Raw genomic sequence first — 12,347 nt, 5'->3', positions numbered from 1 at the left:
GCCTTGAATTCCAGACAGTGCTTTGCTTTGTCTTGTGCTGCTTTGCTTTGTTTTGCATTGCTGTGCTTTGCATTCCCTGGCCCTCATTTTTGTTTTTCTTCCCCCTCCCCCCCCCCCCAACCCCCCCCCCCCCGCCCCCCCCCCCGCCATGCTTTCCTTTGTTTTGCTTTGCTTTGTGTTCCTGGCTCTGCTATGCATTTCTTTGTGCTGTTTTGCTCTGCTTTGCTTTGCCTTGCTCTGCTTTGCCTTTCCTGGCCATGCTTTGCTTTGCTTTTTCTGGCCCTACTTTGCTTTGGTTTTTTTGTTTGTTCGGTTCTTTTTTTTTTACCCTTTTTCCTTTGTTTTTTTCTGGCCGTGCTTTGCTTTTCCTTATGCCACTTTCTTTTCCCTAGCGGGGCTTTGCTTTGCCTTGCTCTGCTTTCCTCCGCATTGCTCTGCTCTGCTCTGCTTTGCTGCTCTAGGCTCCTTTTGCAGACCGTCCCACCGATTTTGCCGACGAGTCGATCGGTGTATTTAGAAACACGTAAACCCTCAGACGCACACCTTGACCTCCCCCCACCTCGGCGACTGTCCCCTCGGAACTGGCGGACGAGGGGACAGGGATCTGGCCACCGGGCCGGGTCTATTCTGTGGCCCCCGCTGTCCGGCGAGCCGCCAGGTGGGCCCCGTTGCTATTCGTCTGGGGAGGGTGGGGGTTGCGAACGACGCTAAGTAACTACGTGATTCCTAAAAGTAAAGGGGGAAACAGACAACGATTATTATTATTATTACTACTACTCTTTTTATTATGTTTTCGTTATATATATATTTACTCTTATTTAGTACTTTCTTTTGTAATAACTCTTAAGTAGTATATATAATATTATATACCTATGGATCGTTTATGTAACGATAAAAAGCTAAAGCAAACCGGCCGGGCAGCCAGCCACACCGAGTCGCACAGGTGGCGAGCTGCTCGTGACCGAGCGGGAGCCTCTTATGTCAGAGCGGCCGGCGGCCGGAAGCAACCGGGGGCCGCTGCCACACCCTCGCCTTCTTGAACGCCCGCCTCCCCGTAACCCGGCAACGGGCCCCTCCCTATTCGTCTGGGGCGGGTGGGGGGTGCGATTTCGAACGACACTAAGGAACTACACGTTTCGTATTCACAGCACTGTTTTTCTTTGCTTTGCTTTTCCTGGCCCTGCTTTGCTTTGCTTTGCATTCGTGGCACCGCTTTGTTTTTCCCGGCCCTGTTTTGCTTTGTTTTTACTGACCCCGATTCGTTTTGCTTTTCTTGGCCCTGCTTGACTTTTCTTTGCCCGATAAGGCTTTCTTTTTCCTCGCAGGGTTTGCTTTGCTTTGCCTTGCTCTGCTTTGCCTTCCCTGGCCCTGCTACGTTTTGCTTCTTCCGGCCACGCTTTCCTTTGCTTAGCTTTGCTTCGTATTCCTAGCGCCGCTTTGCTTTTTCTTCTCTGCTTTGCTTTGCTTCTCCTACCCCTGCTGTGCTTCGCCTCGCCTCAAAGTCCTTTGCTTTGCCTTTCCTGGCCCTGCTTTGCTTTTCCTCGTGCTACTTTGCTTTGCCTTGGTCTGCTTTGCTTTTCCTTGCCGTGCTTTGTTTTGTTTTGCTCTGCTTTGTATTCACCGCATCGCCTTGCTTTCCTTGGCCCTGCATTTTTTTTTTATTTTTTTTTTCTCTGTCCCTCTTTGTTTAGCTTTCCCTGGACCTGCTTTGCTTTGCTTTGCGTTCGCGGCACCTCTTTTCTTTTCCTGGACCTCCTTTGCTTGGGTTTTTCTCGCCCTTCTTTGTTTTGCTTTTCCCGGCCCTGCCTTGCTTTGTTTGGCTTTATTTCGTATTCATGACGCCGCTTTTCTTTTCCTGGACCTCCTTTGCTTGGGTTTTTCTCGCCCTTCTTTGTTTTGATTTCCTGGCCCTGCTTTGCTTTGTTTTTACTGACCCCGATTCCTTTTGCTTTTCCTGGCCCTGCTTGACTTTTCTTTGCCCGATAAGGCTTTCTTTTTCCTCGCAGGGTTTGCTTTGCTTTGCCTTGCTCTGCTTTGCCTTCCCTGGCCCTGCTACGTTTTGCTTCTTCCGGCCACGCTTTCCTTTGCTTAGCTTTGCTTCGTATTCCTGGCGCTGCTTTGCTTTTTCTTCTCTGCTTTGCTTTGCTTCTCCTACCCCTGCTGTGCTTCGCCTCGCCTCAAAGTCCTTTGCTTTGCCTTTCCTGGCCCTGCTTTGCTTTTCCTTGTGCTACTTTGCTCTGCTTTGCTTTGCCTTACTGTCATTTGCCTTTCCTGGCCATGCTTTGCTTTGCTTTTCTTACCCCTGCTTTTCTTTCCTTTTCTGGCCCTGCTTTGTTTTACTTTGCTTCACTTTGCCTTGAATTCCAGACAGTGCTTTGCTTTGTCTTGTGCTGCTTTGCTTTGTTTCGCATTGCTGTGCTTTGCATTCCCTGGCCCTGTTTTTTTTTTTCCTTTCTTCGCCCCCCCCCCCCCCGGCCATGCCTTCCTTTGTTTTGCTTTGCTTTGTGTTCCTGGCTCTGCTATGCATTTCTTTGTGCTGCTTTGCTCTGCTTTGCTTTGCCTTGCTCTGCATTCCCTGGCCCTCATTTTTTTTTTTTCTCCCCCCCCCACCCCGGCCATGCCTTCCTTTGTTTTCCTTTGCTTTGTGTTCCTGGCTCTGCTATGTATTTCTTTGTGCTGCTTTGCTCTGCTTTGCCTTTCCTGGCCATGCTTTGCTTTGCTTTTTCTGGCCCTACTTTGCTTTGGTTTTTTTTGTTTGTTTGTTTGTTTTTTGTTTTTTTGTTTGTTTTTTTTTTTTTTTTTACCCTTTTTCCTTTGTTTTTTTCTGGCCGTGCTTTGCTTTTCCTTATGCCACTTTCTTATCCCTAGCGGGGCTTTGCTTTGCCTTGCTCTGCTTTCCTCCGCATTGCTCTGCTCTGCTCTGCTTTGCTGCTCTAGGCTCCTTTTGCAGACCGTCCCACCGATTTTGCCGACGAGTCGATCGGTGTATTTAGAAACACGTAAACCCTCAGACGCACACCTTGACCTCCCCCCACCTCGGCGACTGTCCCCTCAGAACTGGCGGACGAGGGGACAGGGATCTGGCCACCGGGCCGGGTCTATTCTGTGGCCCCCGCTGTCCGGCGAGCCGCCAGGTGGGCCCCGTTGCTATTCGTCTGGGGAGGGTGGGGGTTGCGAACGACGCTAAGTAACTACGTGATTCCTAAAAGTAAAGGGGGAAACTGACAACGATGATTATTATTATTGCTACTACTCTTTTTATTATGTTTTCGTTATATATATATTTACTCTTATTTAGTACTTTCTTTTGTAATAACTTTTAAGTAGTATATGTAATATTAAATATCTATCGATCGTTTATGTAACGATAAAAAGCTAAAGCAAACCGGCCAGGCAGCCAGCCACACCGAGTCGCACAGGTGGCGAGCTGCTCGTGACCGAGCGGGAGCCTCTTATGTCAGAGCGGCCGGCGGCCGGAAGCAACCGGGGGCCGCTGCCACACCCTCGCCTTCTCGAACGCCCGCCTCCCTGTTACCCGGCAACGGGCCCCTCCCTATTCGTCTGGGGCGGGTGGGGGGTGCGATTTCGGACGACACTAAGGAACTACACGTTTCGTATTCACAGCGCTGTTTTTCTTTGCTTTGCTTTTCCTGGCCCTGCTTTGCTTTGCTTTGCATTCGTGGCACCGCTTTGTTTTTCCCGGCCCTGTTTTGCTTTGTTTTTACTGACCCCGATTCGTTTTGCTTTTCCTGGCCCTGCTTGACTTTTCTTTGCCCGATAAGGCTTTCTTTTTCCTTGCAGGGTTTGCTTTGCTTTGCCTTGCTCTGCTTTGCCTTCCCTGGCCCTGCTACGTTTTGCTTCTTCCGGCCACGCTTTCCTTTGCTTAGCTTTGCTTCGTATTCCTGGCGCAGCTTTGCTTTTTCTTCTCTGCTTTGCTTTGCTTCTCCTACCCCTGCTGTGCTTCGCCTCGCCTCAAAGTCCTTTGCTTTGCCTTTCCTGGCCCTGCTTTGCTTTTCCTTGTGCTACTTTGCTCTGCTTTGCTTTGCCTTACTGTCATTTGCCTTTCCTGGCCATGCTTTGCTTTGCTTTTCTTACCCCTGCTTTTCTTTCCTTTTCTGGCCCTGCTTTGTTTTACTTTGCTTCACTTTGCCTTGAATTCCAGACAGTGCTTTGCTTTGTCTTGTGCTGCTTTGCTTTGTTTCGCATTGCTGTGCTTTGCATTCCCTGGCCCTCTTTTTTTTTTTTCTTTCTTCGCCCCCCCCCCCTTCTCCCCCCGCCCCCCCCCCCCCCCCGGCCATGCCTTCCTTTGTTTTGCTTTGCTTTGTGTTCCTGGCTCTGCTATGCATTTCTTTGTGCTGCTTTGCTCTGCTTTGCTTTGCCTTGCTCTGCATTCCCTGGCCCTCATTTTTTTTTTTTTTCTCCCCCCCCCACCCCGGCCATGCCTTCCTTTGTTTGCTTTGCTTTGTGTTCCTGGCTCTGCTATGTATTTCTTTGTGCTGCTTTGCTCTGCTTTGCCTTTCCTGGCCATGCTTTGCTTTGCTTTTTCTGGCCCTACTTTGCTTTGTTTTTTTTGTTTGTTTGTTTGTTTTTTGCTTTTTGGTTTTTTTTTTTTACCCTTTTTCCTTTGTTTTTTCTGGCCGTGCTTTGCTTTTCCTTATGCCACTTTCTTTTCCCTAGCGGGGCTTTGCTTTGCCTTGCTCTGCTTTCCTCCGCATTGCTCTGCTCTGCTCTGCTTTGCTGCTCTAGGCTTCTTTTGCAGACCGTCCCACCGATTTTGCCGACGAGTCGATCGGTGTATTTAGAAACACGTAAACCCTCAGACGCACACCTTGACCTCCCCCCACCTCGGCGACTGTCCCCTCGGAACTGGCGGACGAGGGGACAGGGATCTGGCCACCGGGCCGGGTCTATTCTGTGGCCCCCGCTGTCCGGCGAGCCGCCAGGTGGGCCCCGTTGCTATTCGTCTGGGGAGGGTGGGGGTTGCGAACGACGCTAAGTAACTACTCGATTCGTAAAAGTAAAGGGGGAAACTGACAACGATTATTATTACTACTACTCTTTTTATTATGTTTTCGTTATATATATATTTACTCTTATTTAGTACTTTCTTTTGTAATAACTTTTAAGTAGTATACGTAATATTAAATATCTATCGATCGTTTATATAACGATAAAAAGCTAAAGCAAACCGGCCGGGCAGCCAGCCACACCGAGTCGCACAGGTGGCGAGCTGCTCGTGACCGAGCGGGAGCCTCTTATGTCAGAGCGGCCGGCGGCCGGAAGCAACCGGGGGCCGCTGCCACACCCTCGCCTTCTTGAACGCCCGCCTCCCCGTTACCCGGCAATGGGCCCCTCCCTATTCGTCTGGGGCGGGTGGGGGGTGCGATTTCGGACGACACTAAGGAACTACACGTTTCGTATTCACAGCACTGTTTTTCTTTGCTTTGCTTTTCCTGGCCCTGCTTTGCTTTGCTTTGCATTCGTGGCACCGCTTTGTTTTTCCCGGCCCTGTTTTGCTTTGTTTTTACTGACCCCGATTCCTTTTGCTTTTCCTGGCCCTGCCTGACTTTTCTTTGCCCGATAAGGCTTTCTTTTTCCTCGCAGGGTTTGCTTTGCTTTGCCTTGCTCTGCTTTGCCTTCCCTGGCCCTGCTACGTTTTGCTTCTTCCGGCCACGCTTTCCTTTGCTTAGCTTTGCTTCGTATTCCTGGCGCCGCTTTGCTTTTTCTTCTCTGCTTTGCTTTGCTTCTCCTACCCCTGCTGTGCTTCGCCTCGCCTCAAAGTCCTTTGCTTTGCCTTTCCTGGCCCTGCTTTGCTTTTCCTCACGCTACTTTGCTTTGCCTTGTTCTGCTTTGCTTTTCCTTGCCGTGCTTTGTTTTGTTTTGCTCTGCTTTGTATTCACCGCATCGCCTTGCTTTCCTTGGTCCTGCATTTTTTTTTTTTTTTTTTCTCTGTCCCTCTTTGTTTAGCTTTCCCTGGACCTGCTTTGCTTTGCTTTGCGTTCGCGGCACCTCTTTGCTTTTCGCGGACCTCCTTTGCTTGGGTTTTTCTCGCCCTTCTTTGTTTTGCTTTTCCCGGCCCTGCCTTGCTTTGTTTGGCTTTATTTCGTATTCATGACGCCGCTTTTCTTTTCCTGGACCTCCTTTGCTTGGGTTTTTCTCGCCCTTCTTTGTTTTGATTTCCTGGCCCTGCTTTGCTTTGTTTTTACTGACCCCGATTCCTTTTGCTTTTCCTGGCCCTGCTTGACTTTTCTTTGCCCGATAAGGCTTTCTTTTTCCTCGCAGGGTTTGCTTTGCTTTGCCTTGCTCTGCTTTGCCTTCCCTGGCCCTGCTACGTTTTGCTTCTTCCGGCCACGCTTTCCTTTGCTTAGCTTTGCTTCGTATTCCTGGCGCTGCTTTGCTTTTTCTTCTCTGCTTTGCTTTGCTTCTCCTACCCCTGCTGTGCTTCGCCTCGCCTCAAAGTCCTTTGCTTTGCCTTTCCTGGCCCTGCTTTGCTTTTCCTTGTGCTACTTTGCTCTGCTTTGCTTTGCCTTACTGTCATTTGCCTTTCCTGGCCATGCTTTGCTTTGCTTTTCTTACCCCTGCTTTTCTTTCCTTTTCTGGCCCTGCTTTGTTTTACTTTGCTTCACTTTGCCTTGAATTCCAGACAGTGCTTTGCTTTGTCTTGTGCTGCTTTGCTTTGTTTCGCATTGCTGTGCTTTGCATTCCCTGGCCCTGTTTTTTTTTTTCCTTTCTTCGCCCCCCCCCCCCCCCCCCCCCCCCCCCCCCGGCCATGCCTTCCTTTGTTTTGCTTTGCTTTGTGTTCCTGGCTCTGCTATGCATTTCTTTGTGCTGCTTTGCTCTGCTTTGCTTTGCCTTGCTCTGCATTCCCTGGCCCTCATTTTTTTTTTTTCTCCCCCCCCCACCCCGGCCATGCCTTCCTTTGTTTTCCTTTGCTTTGTGTTCCTGGCTCTGCTATGTATTTCTTTGTGCTGCTTTGCTCTGCTTTGCCTTTCCTGGCCATGCTTTGCTTTGCTTTTTCTGGCCCTACTTTGCTTTGGTTTTTTTTGTTTGTTTGTTTGTTTTTTGTTTTTTTGTTTGTTTTTTTTTTTTTTTTTACCCTTTTTCCTTTGTTTTTTTCTGGCCGTGCTTTGCTTTTCCTTATGCCACTTTCTTATCCCTAGCGGGGCTTTGCTTTGCCTTGCTCTGCTTTCCTCCGCATTGCTCTGCTCTGCTCTGCTTTGCTGCTCTAGGCTCCTTTTGCAGACCGTCCCACCGATTTTGCCGACGAGTCGATCGGTGTATTTAGAAACACGTAAACCCTCAGACGCACACCTTGACCTCCCCCCACCTCGGCGACTGTCCCCTCAGAACTGGCGGACGAGGGGACAGGGATCTGGCCACCGGGCCGGGTCTATTCTGTGGCCCCCGCTGTCCGGCGAGCCGCCAGGTGGGCCCCGTTGCTATTCGTCTGGGGAGGGTGGGGGTTGCGAACGACGCTAAGTAACTACGTGATTCCTAAAAGTAAAGGGGGAAACTGACAACGATGATTATTATTATTGCTACTACTCTTTTTATTATGTTTTCGTTATATATATATTTACTCTTATTTAGTACTTTCTTTTGTAATAACTTTTAAGTAGTATATGTAATATTAAATATCTATCGATCGTTTATGTAACGATAAAAAGCTAAAGCAAACCGGCCAGGCAGCCAGCCACACCGAGTCGCACAGGTGGCGAGCTGCTCGTGACCGAGCGGGAGCCTCTTATGTCAGAGCGGCCGGCGGCCGGAAGCAACCGGGGGCCGCTGCCACACCCTCGCCTTCTCGAACGCCCGCCTCCCCGTTACCCGGCAACGGGCCCCTCCCTATTCGTCTGGGGCGGGTGGGGGGTGCGATTTCGGACGACACTAAGGAACTACACGTTTCGTATTCACAGCGCTGTTTTTCTTTGCTTTGCTTTTCCTGGCCCTGCTTTGCTTTGCTTTGCATTCGTGGCACCGCTTTGTTTTTCCCGGCCCTGTTTTGCTTTGTTTTTACTGACCCCGATTCCTTTTGCTTTTCCTGGCCCTGCTTGACTTTTCTTTGCCCGATAAGGCTTTCTTTTTCCTTGCAGGGTTTGCTTTGCTTTGCCTTGCTCTGCTTTGCCTTCCCTGGCCCTGCTACGTTTTGCTTCTTCCGGCCACGCTTTCCTTTGCTTAGCTTTGCTTCGTATTCCTGGCGCAGCTTTGCTTTTTCTTCTCTGCTTTGCTTTGCTTCTCCTACCCCTGCTGTGCTTCGCCTCGCCTCAAAGTCCTTTGCTTTGCCTTTCCTGGCCCTGCTTTGCTTTTCCTTGTGCTACTTTGCTCTGCTTTGCTTTGCCTTACTGTCATTTGCCTTTCCTGGCCATGCTTTGCTTTGCTTTTCTTACCCCTGCTTTTCTTTCCTTTTCTGGCCCTGCTTTGTTTTACTTTGCTTCACTTTGCCTTGAATTCCAGACAGTGCTTTGCTTTGTCTTGTGCTGCTTTGCTTTGTTTCGCATTGCTGTGCTTTGCATTCCCTGGCCCTCTTTTTTTTTTTTCTTTCTTCGCCCCCCCCCCCTTCTCCCCCCGCCCCCCCCCCCCCCCCGGCCATGCCTTCCTTTGTTTTGCTTTGCTTTGTGTTCCTGGCTCTGCTATGCATTTCTTTGTGCTGCTTTGCTCTGCTTTGCTTTGCCTTGCTCTGCATTCCCTGGCCCTCATTTTTTTTTTTTTTCTCCCCCCCCCACCCCGGCCATGCCTTCCTTTGTTTGCTTTGCTTTGTGTTCCTGGCTCTGCTATGTATTTCTTTGTGCTGCTTTGCTCTGCTTTGCCTTTCCTGGCCATGCTTTGCTTTGCTTTTTCTGGCCCTACTTTGCTTTGTTTTTTTTGTTTGTTTGTTTGTTTTTTGCTTTTTGGTTTTTTTTTTTTACCCTTTTTCCTTTGTTTTTTCTGGCCGTGCTTTGCTTTTCCTTATGCCACTTTCTTTTCCCTAGCGGGGCTTTGCTTTGCCTTGCTCTGCTTTCCTCCGCATTGCTCTGCTCTGCTCTGCTTTGCTGCTCTAGGCTTCTTTTGCAGACCGTCCCACCGATTTTGCCGACGAGTCGATCGGTGTATTTAGAAACACGTAAACCCTCAGACGCACACCTTGACCTCCCCCCACCTCGGCGACTGTCCCCTCGGAACTGGCGGACGAGGGGACAGGGATCTGGCCACCGGGCCGGGTCTATTCTGTGGCCCCCGCTGTCCGGCGAGCCGCCAGGTGGGCCCCGTTGCTATTCGTCTGGGGAGGGTGGGGGTTGCGAACGACGCTAAGTAACTACTCGATTCGTAAAAGTAAAGGGGGAAACTGACAACGATTATTATTACTACTACTCTTTTTATTATGTTTTCGTTATATATATATTTACTCTTATTTAGTACTTTCTTTTGTAATAACTTTTAAGTAGTATACGTAATATTAAATATCTATCGATCGTTTATATAACGATAAAAAGCTAAAGCAAACCGGCCGGGCAGCCAGCCACACCGAGTCGCACAGGTGGCGAGCTGCTCGTGACCGAGCGGGAGCCTCTTATGTCAGAGCGGCCGGCGGCCGGAAGCAACCGGGGGCCGCTGCCACACCCTCGCCTTCTTGAACGCCCGCCTCCCCGTTACCCGGCAATGGGCCCCTCCCTATTCGTCTGGGGCGGGTGGGGGGTGCGATTTCGGACGACACTAAGGAACTACACGTTTCGTATTCACAGCACTGTTTTTCTTTGCTTTGCTTTTCCTGGCCCTGCTTTGCTTTGCTTTGCATTCGTGGCACCGCTTTGTTTTTCCCGGCCCTGTTTTGCTTTGTTTTTACTGACCCCGATTCCTTTTGCTTTTCCTGGCCCTGCCTGACTTTTCTTTGCCCGATAAGGCTTTCTTTTTCCTCGCAGGGTTTGCTTTGCTTTGCCTTGCTCTGCTTTGCCTTCCCTGGCCCTGCTACGTTTTGCTTCTTCCGGCCACGCTTTCCTTTGCTTAGCTTTGCTTCGTATTCCTGGCGCCGCTTTGCTTTTTCTTCTCTGCTTTGCTTTGCTTCTCCTACCCCTGCTGTGCTTCGCCTCGCCTCAAAGTCCTTTGCTTTGCCTTTCCTGGCCCTGCTTTGCTTTTCCTCACGCTACTTTGCTTTGCCTTGGTCTGCTTTGCTTTTCCTTGCCGTGCTTTGTTTTGTTTTGCTCTGCTTTGTATTCACCGCATCGCCTTGCTTTCCTTGGTCCTGCATTTTTTTTTTTTTTTTTTTTCTCTGTCCCTCTTTGTTTAGCTTTCCCTGGACCTGCTTTGCTTTGCTTTGCGTTCGCGGCACCTCTTTGCTTTTCGCGGACCTCCTTTGCTTGGGTTTTTCTCGCCCTTCTTTGTTTTGCTTTTCCCGGCCCTGCCTTGCTTTGTTTGGCTTTATTTCGTATTCATGACGCCTCTTTTCTTTTCCTGGACCTCCTTTGCTTGGGTTTTTCTCGCCCTTCTTTGTTTTGCTTTTCCTGGCCCTGCTTTGCTCTGTTTGGCTTTACTTTGTGTTCAGGACGCCGCTTTTCTTTTCCTGGACCTCCTTTGCTTTGGTTTCTCTCGCCCCCTGCTTCGTTTTGCTTTTCCTGGCCCTCCTTGACTTTGCTTTTCTTCGTTCCGCTTTCTTTCCCCTAGCGGGGCTTTGCTCTGTCTCGCTCCGCTTTCCTCTGCAACGCTCTGCTCTGCTTTGCTGCGCTAGGCTTCCTTTGCGGACCGTCCCGCCGATTTTGCCGACGAGTCGATCGGTGTGTATTTACGAACGCATAAACCCTCGGACGACGCGCACCTTGGCCTCCCCGTAGCCCGGTGACTGTCCCCTCGGAACCGGAGGGTGGGGGCAGGAGGGCTGGCCACCCGGCACCGTCTGTTCCGCATTCCCCGCCGCTCTCTGGCGAGCGCGAGCCTCCAGGTGGGTCCCGCTGCTGCTATTCGGCTGGGAACGGTGTCGGGTGAGGTTTTCGAGGACGCTAAGCGACATCACGCGATTCCCCAAAGGACAAAAACTACCGCTTTGCTTTTCCCCTGTGCTGCTTTGCTTTGTTTTGCCTTGCTCTGCTTTGTCTTCCCTGGCCCTGTTTTGCTTTGCTTCTCCTGGCCCTTCTTTGCTTTGCTTCCCTTTGTCGCGCTTTGCTTCGCTTCGCTTCGCTTTGCTTTGTCTTCCCTGGCCCTGTTTTGCTTTGCTTCTCCTGGCCCTTCTTTGCTTTGCTTCCCTTTGTCGCGCTTTGCTTCGCTTCGCTTCGCTTTGCTTTCCTTTTCCTCGCTTTGCTTTTCCTCGCTCTTCTCCGCTTTGCTTTCCCTGCGCTTGCTTCCATTTGCTTTCCTTAGCGCTGCTTATTTTGATTCGGTTTGTATCGCCGGCACCCATTTCCTTTGCTTTGCAGTCTTTGCTCTTCCTACTCTGCTTTGCTTTTCCTGGCGCTGTTTTTTCCTTTGCCGTTCCCTAGGCCTGATTTGCCACAAGGTTTTTCCTCGTAGAGCTTTGGTTTGTTTTTTTTTTTGCCTCGCTTTGCACCGCTCTGCTCCGCTTCGCCGTGCTAGCTAGCCCTTCTTTTGCGGACCGTCCCACCGATTTTGCCGATCGATGCGTTTACGCACACGTGAACGCTAGGTCACCTAATTTGGCCTCCCCGCAGCCCGCCAACCGTGCCTTTGGAGCTGGCGGGTGGGGGCGTGGGGGTCGGCCACCCAGCCGAGTCTATTCCACGACCCCTGCCGCCTGGCGAGCCGCCAGGTGAGCTCCACTGCTGTTCGCCTGGGGGGGGGGGGGGGGGGGGGGCGAGGTTTCGAAAGACGGTAAGTAATTCCTAAAGCCGCAGCGGAAAACAGGCAACATTAAGAATAATAATAATTATGACTATTATTATTATTATTATTATTATTATTATTATTATTATTAAATAATGGTGAAAATAATAATAATAATGATAATAATAATAAAATAATAATAAGTAATAATGAGTAATAATAATAATAATAAATAATAATAATAAAATAATAAAAAATAACAACAACAACAATAATAATATTTATTTTCAAAAACAGCTAAAGCAATCCGGCCAGGCAAGGTCGAGGTCGCGAACGCGCGCCTCGCTCCGACCGAGGGGGGCCGACAGGTCTACCCGCGCCCGCCCCCCGCCCCCCCCCCCGCGTGGTTAGGGAGGCCAGGTCTACCCGCCGCCCGGAACCGATCGGGCGCGCACGCCCTGCGAGACGCGGACGCGCGCCTCGCTCCGAGGGGGCCGACAGGTCTACCCGCGCCCCCCCCAGCCTCGTTAGGGAGGCCAGGTCTACCCGCCGTCCGGAAAGGACCGAGCGCAAACGGCGTCGAGGAGGTCGCGAACGGGGAC

General features: G+C 50.5%; 1 long non-coding RNA gene across 1 annotated transcript; it reads right to left on the bottom strand.

The window, feature by feature from the left end:
• Window positions 1-261: 261 nt before the first annotated feature.
• LOC310890985 lies at window positions 262-2,154 on the bottom strand. Its single transcript, XR_014577383.1, has 2 exons — window positions 871-2,154; window positions 262-726 (listed from the first exon to the last, which is right to left on the bottom strand). It is a non-coding gene; the product is annotated as an uncharacterized lncRNA (long non-coding RNA).
• Window positions 2,155-12,347: the final 10,193 nt, after the last annotated feature.

The sequence above is a fragment of the Anser anser genome (genome assembly GCF_964211835.1).
Source record: "Anser anser genome assembly, contig: HAP1_SCAFFOLD_147, whole genome shotgun sequence".
Classification (NCBI taxonomy): Eukaryota; Metazoa; Chordata; class Aves; order Anseriformes; family Anatidae; genus Anser; species Anser anser.
Note: the sequence above shows the minus strand (reverse complement) of the source record. Positions and strands in the feature narration are given on the sequence as shown.